Below are 8,739 nucleotides of genomic sequence, written 5' to 3'. Positions count from 1 at the left end.
GGGAGTCAGATCTTTATAAGCTCCTCATCTCTGGATTGGCCAATTCAACATAAAACCATTTTTCTTTTTATACTGCAAACTCTTGTTGTCCATTTCTTTGTGCCAGTGCACACAGGTAGACGAACTCTAACATTGGGGTCCTGGTAACAAAATGAGGATAATAGAGCTGTTATAAGGATTTAATGATTTAGAATTTGTAAAGGGCAAAGCATGTGCTAAGTACCACACGAGAACTTGTTAAAAAAGAAAAACTGAATGATTTTCTAATGATATAGTCTTGCAGAAATTTGGAGTGTTTGCTTCTGTTTTTGTAAGGAACATAAACAGGGTATTATGAATTTGTTCAGTTGTCTGCTGATCAACAGAATCTGGAGACATGCCAGTAAATATGAGTCATCATCATAAAGGATCAGGTCCGTGCCTAGAGTAGGAGTGGTTCCTTGAGAGAAATCACTGAGACTCTCTTCTGTCAAATGTTTTTCATACAAGCGAGATAAAAGTGCACCTTTTTATTTGACCTCCCTGCTTAGAATTCTTGAAAAAATTTAGAACAAATGACCAAGACACTCTCTTGGACCAAAAGAAGCTTTTATCTTACAGTAGCAAATACTGTAACTCGAGCATAGTCCTAAGAACCCAATGAAAGGACAGGATTCATTCCCTTAGGAATCTGTTAATATTGCCATTAATAAAAGGTAGGGGAATCCTGTTTCTAGAGCTTTGCTGGGAAACCAAAAATTTAAGTTTATTTTGAACCTTTGCTCTATGCTTCAGGCGTCTGGATTTCTGCAAATAATATCACTTTATTAGTCTAAAGATTTAAAGAGAGAAACCCCTCTGTAGACATTGTAATTTGTATAAATACTGATATAAATTCTTGTGTTTTTCCACATCATCTATAGAAATTAATTAAATAGCCAGGCATTTCAAAGATGTTTTGCCAAAAAAAAAAAAAAAAAATCCCAATCAACCACCTTATCCCCCACTCCCCCCAACACACACAATCTTTTATTTTGCCAATATATAAAGCTTTTGTAGTATGTCCTGGTGGTTGAGGACTTGGGCTCAGAGCTAGATGGATGTGGGTTTGAATCCTGGCCCTTCCACTTATAAGCTATACTATTTTGGCAAGTTGTAAGGCCTCAATGTCTATGTAGGTTTGTGTATAGCCTTATAAGTCTGTGAGCAGTAAATGTGCTCATATGCATAGAGTGTTTAGGACTCTGCCTGGCACAGAGTAATTGTTCAATAGATAGTGATGGTTATACTATTCAACACCTAGCTCCACTGTGAATAGTCACTTCATCACTTTTTAGAGACAAGTCACTCCTAAGTTATCTAGGACTTGGTTTTTCTCTCTTCTATGCCATTTTCTTTAGAAAGTAGAAAGCCTTACTTAACATGATTGATACATTTAAATGTAGGATTAAATATTCACACCCAGTTCAAGTGTTCATGTCTGCACTTGAAACTAAAACTTGGCAATTTGAGGCATGTAATTCAAGTCAAGGAGAAATCTAACGCCTTAAATCTAGAGAGACTATATCAAAGTTGAGACTAACTCTACCCTACACTGTTCTTTCAGGATAGTATGCCTGTGTGTATTTCTGAGGCTCAGCTCAAGCCTCTCACACAGTAGTTGCTCAATATGTATCAATAAGTAATGAATGGTTTACTGAGGAGGATTTTGCACTAAATCCAGGTGATCAATGATGATTTGACATTTGTGAAAGTTTGTCCAGTTGAGTGGATTCTCTATATGTAGGTGCAAGACAAAAAGATTAGAAATACTTCCTCTTCCCTCAAAGTAGGGAAATCCAATAACTTTCCAAATAATAACATAAGAAACCTCCTCATTCCACCCGCCAACATATTAAAGGCCTAGGGCCATAACACTTTAGAACTGGAAGGAATCTCCTAGGCCAAGCTCCTCATTTTACACGGGGGTGGTGGGTGGGGGGGAGGAGGGGTGGGAAGAGACTTGGAGAGTCTAAGCCTTTTGTTCAAGGTCCCACAGCTAGTCTAAGGGCAGAGTCAGGACTGGAAGTCCGGTCTCTGAAACCTGTCAACCCATGGTCATTTTACCAACCTTGGTAAAACAGTGTCCTGTGATTTAAGCCTGTCTTTTAATAGAAAAGCAGAGTGCAAACAGAAGTATCAAAGTGGTATTCTGATTACTGCATTTGTCAACGCTTGCTGGGTATATTCACAGGCAAGCAGTTGCACGGCCGCCGACAGGTTAGTTTATATTGCGCCAACCTCAGGGTAGCGCCAGTTATGCGCTAATTTTTGTACTAATTTACTTTGCGAGAAGGGGGACCTGCTGGGTAATGCACTCTCAGCTGTTAGAGAGGAGGAGGCAAGACCCCGCTGGCGCCCACCATCAGAGAGCATCTTGAGGTACCAAGCGGGACTGGAGGTGGCAAAAACTAACGGACAGAATGAACGTGTGCAGGCTGCCCGTGCTAGGGAGTTGGCAAGAGAGTGTGATCAGATTACTGGAGGCTTTAGAGTTTTTATATCAAGACGGAGGGAACCAAATGAAAACCCAACTCCTCCAGAGAGCCCTGGAAAGTTTGAAGGACCTAGTTTGAGGGAGCGAATCTCTGCAGCTAGCACTCGCGTATTCAGGCCCCCCCGCCCGCCGCCACTCCAATCTTCCTGGAGGACTGAAGCCCCCCAACCCCCCACCGCCCCAACCAGGGCACACAGCAGCCCGGCTGTTCCCCGTGCTCCTTCTCTCCCTCCCTCCTGGGTCCGAAAGGAAACGCAAAGCTCGGGGCTCATCCATCAGTCCGGGAGGAAAGGGGGAGGAGAGAGGAGGCGGGCGGCGGGAGGAGGAGTTTCTCGGCGGCCCGCAGCCCTCGGTGGGGCCTGCGGAGGAGGAGCGCCCTTCCCCCCGCGCGCTGATTGCTGTGGCATCCTGCCCGTCCCCGCCCGCGTGTGTGTGAGGGCGAGCGAGTGCGCTGGGTCGGCCCGATGGGGGTAATCGAGGGTTTCAGGGAAGCCGAGTGGCGCTTTCCTCTTCCGAGTGAGTGAGTGAGGGAAGACGACGGCTCTGGTGCCCGGCCACTTTCCCTGCGTGATTCCCGGAGCTCCCTGCAGGACCTGAAAGTCGGGTTGGGTCCGGATGGCGTAGTTGCGCCGCGGCACTGCAGCTGCCGGAGTTCGCGGCCGCCGTGCGCTGGGCGGGGAAACTCGCCTCTGCTTTTCTCCAACTTGCAGCGGGTGGATCTCCGCTTGACACACCGCCTCCGAGGTACGTGCGGGCCCGGCCCCGCTGCGCTGCAGCCCACGCCGGGACGCCCCTGGACGCGTCGCTAGCCCCGCACCCGTCCCGGCCGCGGGCTCTGCAGGCTGCGCGGTGCCTTTTGGCGCTGCGCCGGGCTCCGTGCCTGCCTCACGGCCGGGATCGCTCTGGCCTCCTGGATCCCCGGGCTGGGAAGGGTGGTGTTGGTCGGGCGGCGAGTATTCGGGACCCGTGCCCAGCCTTGCGTGGGGGCGGCCGTTTCGGGTGGGCAGCGCTCGAGGCGATGCACTATGCTCGGGAAGACTTCTCCACGCCCTCCTTCATCTACTTCTACGCGGTTTCTTCTGACTCCTGCGGGGTGCGCCGGCCACTTCCCATCAGGAGCGTGACAGCGTCGGTGGGAAAGATTTGTTGTGGGTTTGCACTCAGTTGCTGTTGCAGAGGCTGCGCCCCGGGACTCGCGCACTGTCAGGAGCTACGCTCCGCGCGGGCCGCGCCCTCAGGGTGCGCGCTCTGTGGGCCGCGCAGAGCGCTGCAGCCCTGAGCCCCCGGGAAGGACGCGCCCCCTGGTAACTTATTAGCCGCCCTACCTAGTTTATTTGGAAGGCGTCTCTTATTCATTTGATTAAAACGAGCTTGGAAGTCTCGGGCTGTTGCTAGGAGAATCTGCTTGCAGTCTAGTTCTTGTTAGGGCATTTGCCCCACTTTCAGAATCACATAGTGTAGGGGACCGGCTTGTCAAGTTGTGAATTAACCTTGGCAGAGTACAACTTAATGGATTTAGGGTCTACAGAAAAGCTAGGAGAAGAAAATCGCTCCGTTTCCTTAGCAGTGAAATGGGAGTAATAATAGTATTGGTCTCATAGGATTGCTGTGTTAGTGCTGCTTGTCCTGAGCCCAGAGGTGGCAGAAGAGCGAAGAGGGTTAAGAGATGGATTGTAGGAGTGACAGATTGAGATGGAGAATCAGCGTTTTCTGAACTTCGTCTTTCTTCCAAGAAAAGTAAGCGAGCGGTTTGGGAGGAGAGAAGTCTCTACAAGTAGCAGAGCACATGTCAAGACCTTTTAATTTTTCTGAACTGATACTTTAGGCTGCAGACAGTTACTTCAGTGTGAAATTAGCAATTTCTTTTGGGTAATGATCATAGCTAACGTTTATTGAGCCCAGATTGTGCCAGACACTCTCCTAAATGCCTTAAGGACACAGTTGCACTCAATAATCATACCAGCTCTATGGTAAAAATACCGTCAACAGCCCAGTTTTACAGATAAGACACTTAAGATTAGTTACTTGCCCAAACGCCTGCACAACTTTCTGTTAGTTCTGTGTGACTCCAGAGTTAGCTTAGTCACTCAGCAGAGAGCAGCAAGTGCAGTCAGATTTGTATGCAGTGAGTCCAGGCGTCTTCTCCTATTGTTCAGCTTCCCGTTAGAGTTGAACACACATCTCTTGAAACACAAATAAGGTATCTGTGATTAATTTAGGTGATATGGGGGTGCCAAATTACAGCTCCTTTGAAACTGGCTCCAAGTTATTATATATAGAACTCTGATTTGTATTAATTAATATGGACCTTTATTCTTAATTTCTTTTACTGTTGGTCAGCATTACTTGGCTTCCTTAGGAAACAGCTTGGGGTTGGCACAGAGGCAGGGAAATAATTCTTACCCCCTTAAGGGCTATTAAAATGAAATTGATTTCATGCCATTGTGTCAGTTAAAGGATGTTGCTCTGTTTCTTGGTGTTCTCTGCTTTTGGCTTTAACTATGTATTGTTTAGTGGTTCAAGGTTTCAGCATATTTTTTGCCCTTCAGTTTGTCTTTGTCATTTGTCAACTTTAATTTTCCTGTTTTGATGGAATTTGACCATTACATGGCAGCTTTGCTTAACTTTGCTGTTGATCCAGCTCATGTTTTAAATATAAAAGTCACCAAGTTACTTTTGAACCTCAGCACTTCAAAGGCAACCCCTGGGGAATTCATTGTTATTTTGAATATTAGCCAACAGGGGGAGTATAAAACACTATTGATGTCTATTAGACTCGTAAACCAGTTTTTAGGGTATTAAACATACATTTCAGAAGTGGAAAAAGTTGTGAATTTATCTAGCAAAATAACCAAGTTTCTTTGTGAACTTACAATGAACTGGGTTTAATTTCAACTGATGACAATGAAAATGACCTTGAGGACAGGGCCTATATGTTGGATATATATCAGGAGCTGTGATGGTTGGACAGATAAAAAATATACACACATGTAGTTATTTCCATTTCTTTTAAGAGATATATGTAAAATAGTTTTGTATACTTTGAATAATGTTTCAAGTTATCCAGGAGAACTCGCAGTCCAGAGATACCTATTGTGAATCCTTTTCTGATGATCCTCATTTGTCTTTTGTAGAAAATTGCATATAGTAAATTTGTTCTCAGGGAGGTTGGTATGCTCACAATCCTGTCATTATCATTTTTCATTAACATCCTCCAAGTTCAAGACAATAAGGAATTGTTATCCTGAGTAGCAGCATTTCTGTTACTGCGCATTCTTCAGAGGCTTATATTTTAGTGTAGTAATAGTTAAGAAGAATCATATTTGTCTAATATAGGTGTGATGTGTCTATTGACATGCATACCTTTAAATATAACATAAACTATTTAAGAATTAACATGCTTGGAAAAACAAACTGGCTTTTTAAAAGGTTTTCAATATTAGTCTGTAGTTTTGTAGGCCAGTTTCCTTTCCTATTTCTAGTGTATCAGAAAGTATTAACTTTATTTCATTTACCAAGTTAGGGCTAAGGGGATCCTGTTTTAAAATAACTTTCAAATTACACCCTTCTTTCTAAATCTCAGCATTATGCTTACACTTTAGAGTAGCATTTTATTTAGGTTGTAATTTAGTCTCCATACTCTCATCCAGTTTACTCATTCAGCAAACATTTATCAACCCCCAACTCCCTAACAGGCTTATTGTTCCAGGTCTTGGAGTTTGGCAAATTAGTTGTCCTCTATCAATACTCACAGCAGGGGGCCAAGATGCCTTAAGGCTTCCTAGGGTTTCTAACGGAAAGCCTTTATAGATTGACAAAATTGTTTTGCTTAAAGGAGAGTATTGTCCTATTCTTTTTAAGGCTCAAAGGAATTAATCTTTCCCTTTGCATGCAAACTTGGTTGTATCTTGTAAAAATCAGGTGACTGCTGGCTTTTCTGAGAACAGATCTGGGCCTAAGCGTCCAGAGCCAAAGGACTCTAATATCCTTTCAGTACTGAGAAGGTGATCATTACTGACTTCTTTATTATCTAAGTGATGGCCAATTTCCTGGGATCATAAATATGTGGAAAGTTCTGACTTTACTTTCAAGCTTAACAGACAGAACAGTTAGCATTTAAAGGACGACTGGTAAATATTAAAATGCGGTAATATTTTTCCTGGATGAATTTGCTCTGTGGTCATTTTGAATTACTCTCATTTTTGATAATCCACTTTGAAAATGTGTTTTTTTTTTCTTTTTCTCATTGCTATTGGGCAAAAACTAATTATAATCATCAGATTCATAAGTTAATGAGAACAGTCTTCATTTTTTTTCTTTTTTCCCCCCTCTTAATAGTTATTTAAAAAATGATGTTATCACTGTTTCAGTCTGTCCTCTGGAACATTTTCCTTATATTTTAAAACTTAAAAAATGTTAACTACTTTTTGAAATTTGCATAACTCATGTTAGAGAAATGTTTTTAGGGATCTTTAATTTAAAAAGAGTCTGGTATTGCCTCGAGGAACATGGACAATTAGGAATGAAAAAGTGAATCTAGGTTATATAAAAAGCTAGCCTTTTGCAAATAACAGTTAGCCTTTAATAATTTCAGTGAGAGCGTTTGTGGTTTTGGAAGAATATTACTGCAACAGCGTCCATGGCAGTAATTTCTTTGGTTCCACATCTTCAGATGTGGATGATAACACTTGGGATGATAGCATTGTCTCTTGTAGCATTTCATAAAACACAAGTTATTGCTTATTTGTTCGAATTCTAGCAAGCTGAAATAAATTAACAGAGCTTGGAATGGCCTTTTGTAAAGGATCTGGGTCTATTTCTTGGGCTCTGTCCACTTCTAGATTTTTTATTTTATATCTTTTGAAATAGCACATTTGTTTGCTGACATTGAGCTTTATTTTCTCCGTAGAGTCCTTGCAAAGATTTAGCACAGATTTCTGAGCATTCTTCTTTCTCATAAAGAGTAATGATTTTTATCTTTTAATCAGGATATATGCAATATTTAATGTTTGAAGCAACATTCATAAAAATTTTGTGTAGGGCTACTCTCATTTGGACCTTATTCTTCATTTTTTTATTCTTTGGTTTTCCAGGCCAAACACCAAGACTTAACAGGCTGACAACTACGGCTTTATCTACAAGAGATGGACACCATATTTAAAATTGAAAATGTTCCCAAAGGTCTGAAACATGGGCCCCAGAACCGTGCCTGGACATTTCCTGCTTAATATAGTTAATAATTTGGTGTTTGTGCTGATAGCTTCTTCAAATCTGGGATAGCAGAGCCTGGCAAAGTTCATTTTTACGATTTGTGTTAAATTGTTGCCACATTAATAACTTAGAATTAAGTCTGAAATGTTAGGTCTGTCTTCACTTTAAGAAAAAGGATGGCATACAGAAGCGTATACTTTCTCTACCTCTTGGACACTAGACTCCAGAGACAAGGGGTCTTCAGAATGGGTGCTCTTTGCAGAAGTAAGAAGCACCTGCTTCTCTGCCCTTCTAAGCTCATAATTCATTTTCCTGCTGCATGCTGAAGGTCAGGTTTTTGTGTGAAATTGCAGACGGACCATTTGTAAAAGCACATTTAAGTTGATTAGTCCTTGAAAAAATGATCTTTAGAAAACAGTCTTTACAGATACTAGTCCTTGAGCTTTCCCATTGCTTGCCTTGCCCTGGGAGAAGGTCTGCAGTTTTACAGGCTTGATGACTTAACACCAATGATGGTGGGACACAAAGTGGGCTAGGCAGAGGGCCTCGCAGAACTTGGATTTCTTTTTTTATTCTTATTATGCTATTTTATTCGTTGAAACTTGATGAATACTTAATTCCATTTGCTGTGTGAGAAGATTCTCTTTTGGGAGTATAATTTGGTTAGCATTTTTAGTGATTTATGTGCTTTGACAGTCTGAAATTGGTCATTGGATGTAAAAATACACTGCTGGTTATTTGCAAATTTTATTTCATAATTAACTGTATAATCACAGAAGCAGAATGTAGCTTTTTTTTTTTTTTCATACTTGGAAGGTTATTTGAGGTGAAATACTTAGATTCAAATTCCAAAGCCTTGAGTTCATGTGGTACCCTAAGTACTTTTGTGTGATATTCCCTGTGTTGTTATGAGTTATCTCTTCTGTTTTTTTTTTTCTTTAAAACACAGTATACTCAAATACAGAATTCTCTTCTGAGTATCCATAAAGAATAAACGTCTCATTTTGTTGTAT

At 41.9% G+C, this 8,739-nt stretch overlaps 1 protein-coding gene across 1 annotated transcript in view; it reads left to right on the top strand.

Annotated features, from left to right (window-relative positions):
- The first annotated feature begins 3,117 nt into the window (after positions 1-3,117).
- Positions 3,118-8,739, top strand: part of TGFBR3 (transforming growth factor beta receptor 3) — a 179,380-nt gene continuing 173,758 nt past the window's right edge. The window contains exon 1 of the mRNA XM_039838819.1: positions 3,118-3,259. The gene's annotated coding sequence lies outside the window, so the exon portion shown is untranslated. The remainder of the gene's footprint in view (positions 3,260-8,739) is intronic.

Source organism: Pteropus medius, unplaced genomic scaffold, assembly GCF_902729225.1.
Source record: "Pteropus medius unplaced genomic scaffold, Ma_sr-lr_union100, whole genome shotgun sequence".
NCBI classification, from domain to species: domain Eukaryota; kingdom Metazoa; phylum Chordata; class Mammalia; order Chiroptera; family Pteropodidae; genus Pteropus; species Pteropus medius.
This window is presented reverse-complemented; position numbering and strand designations above follow the sequence as displayed.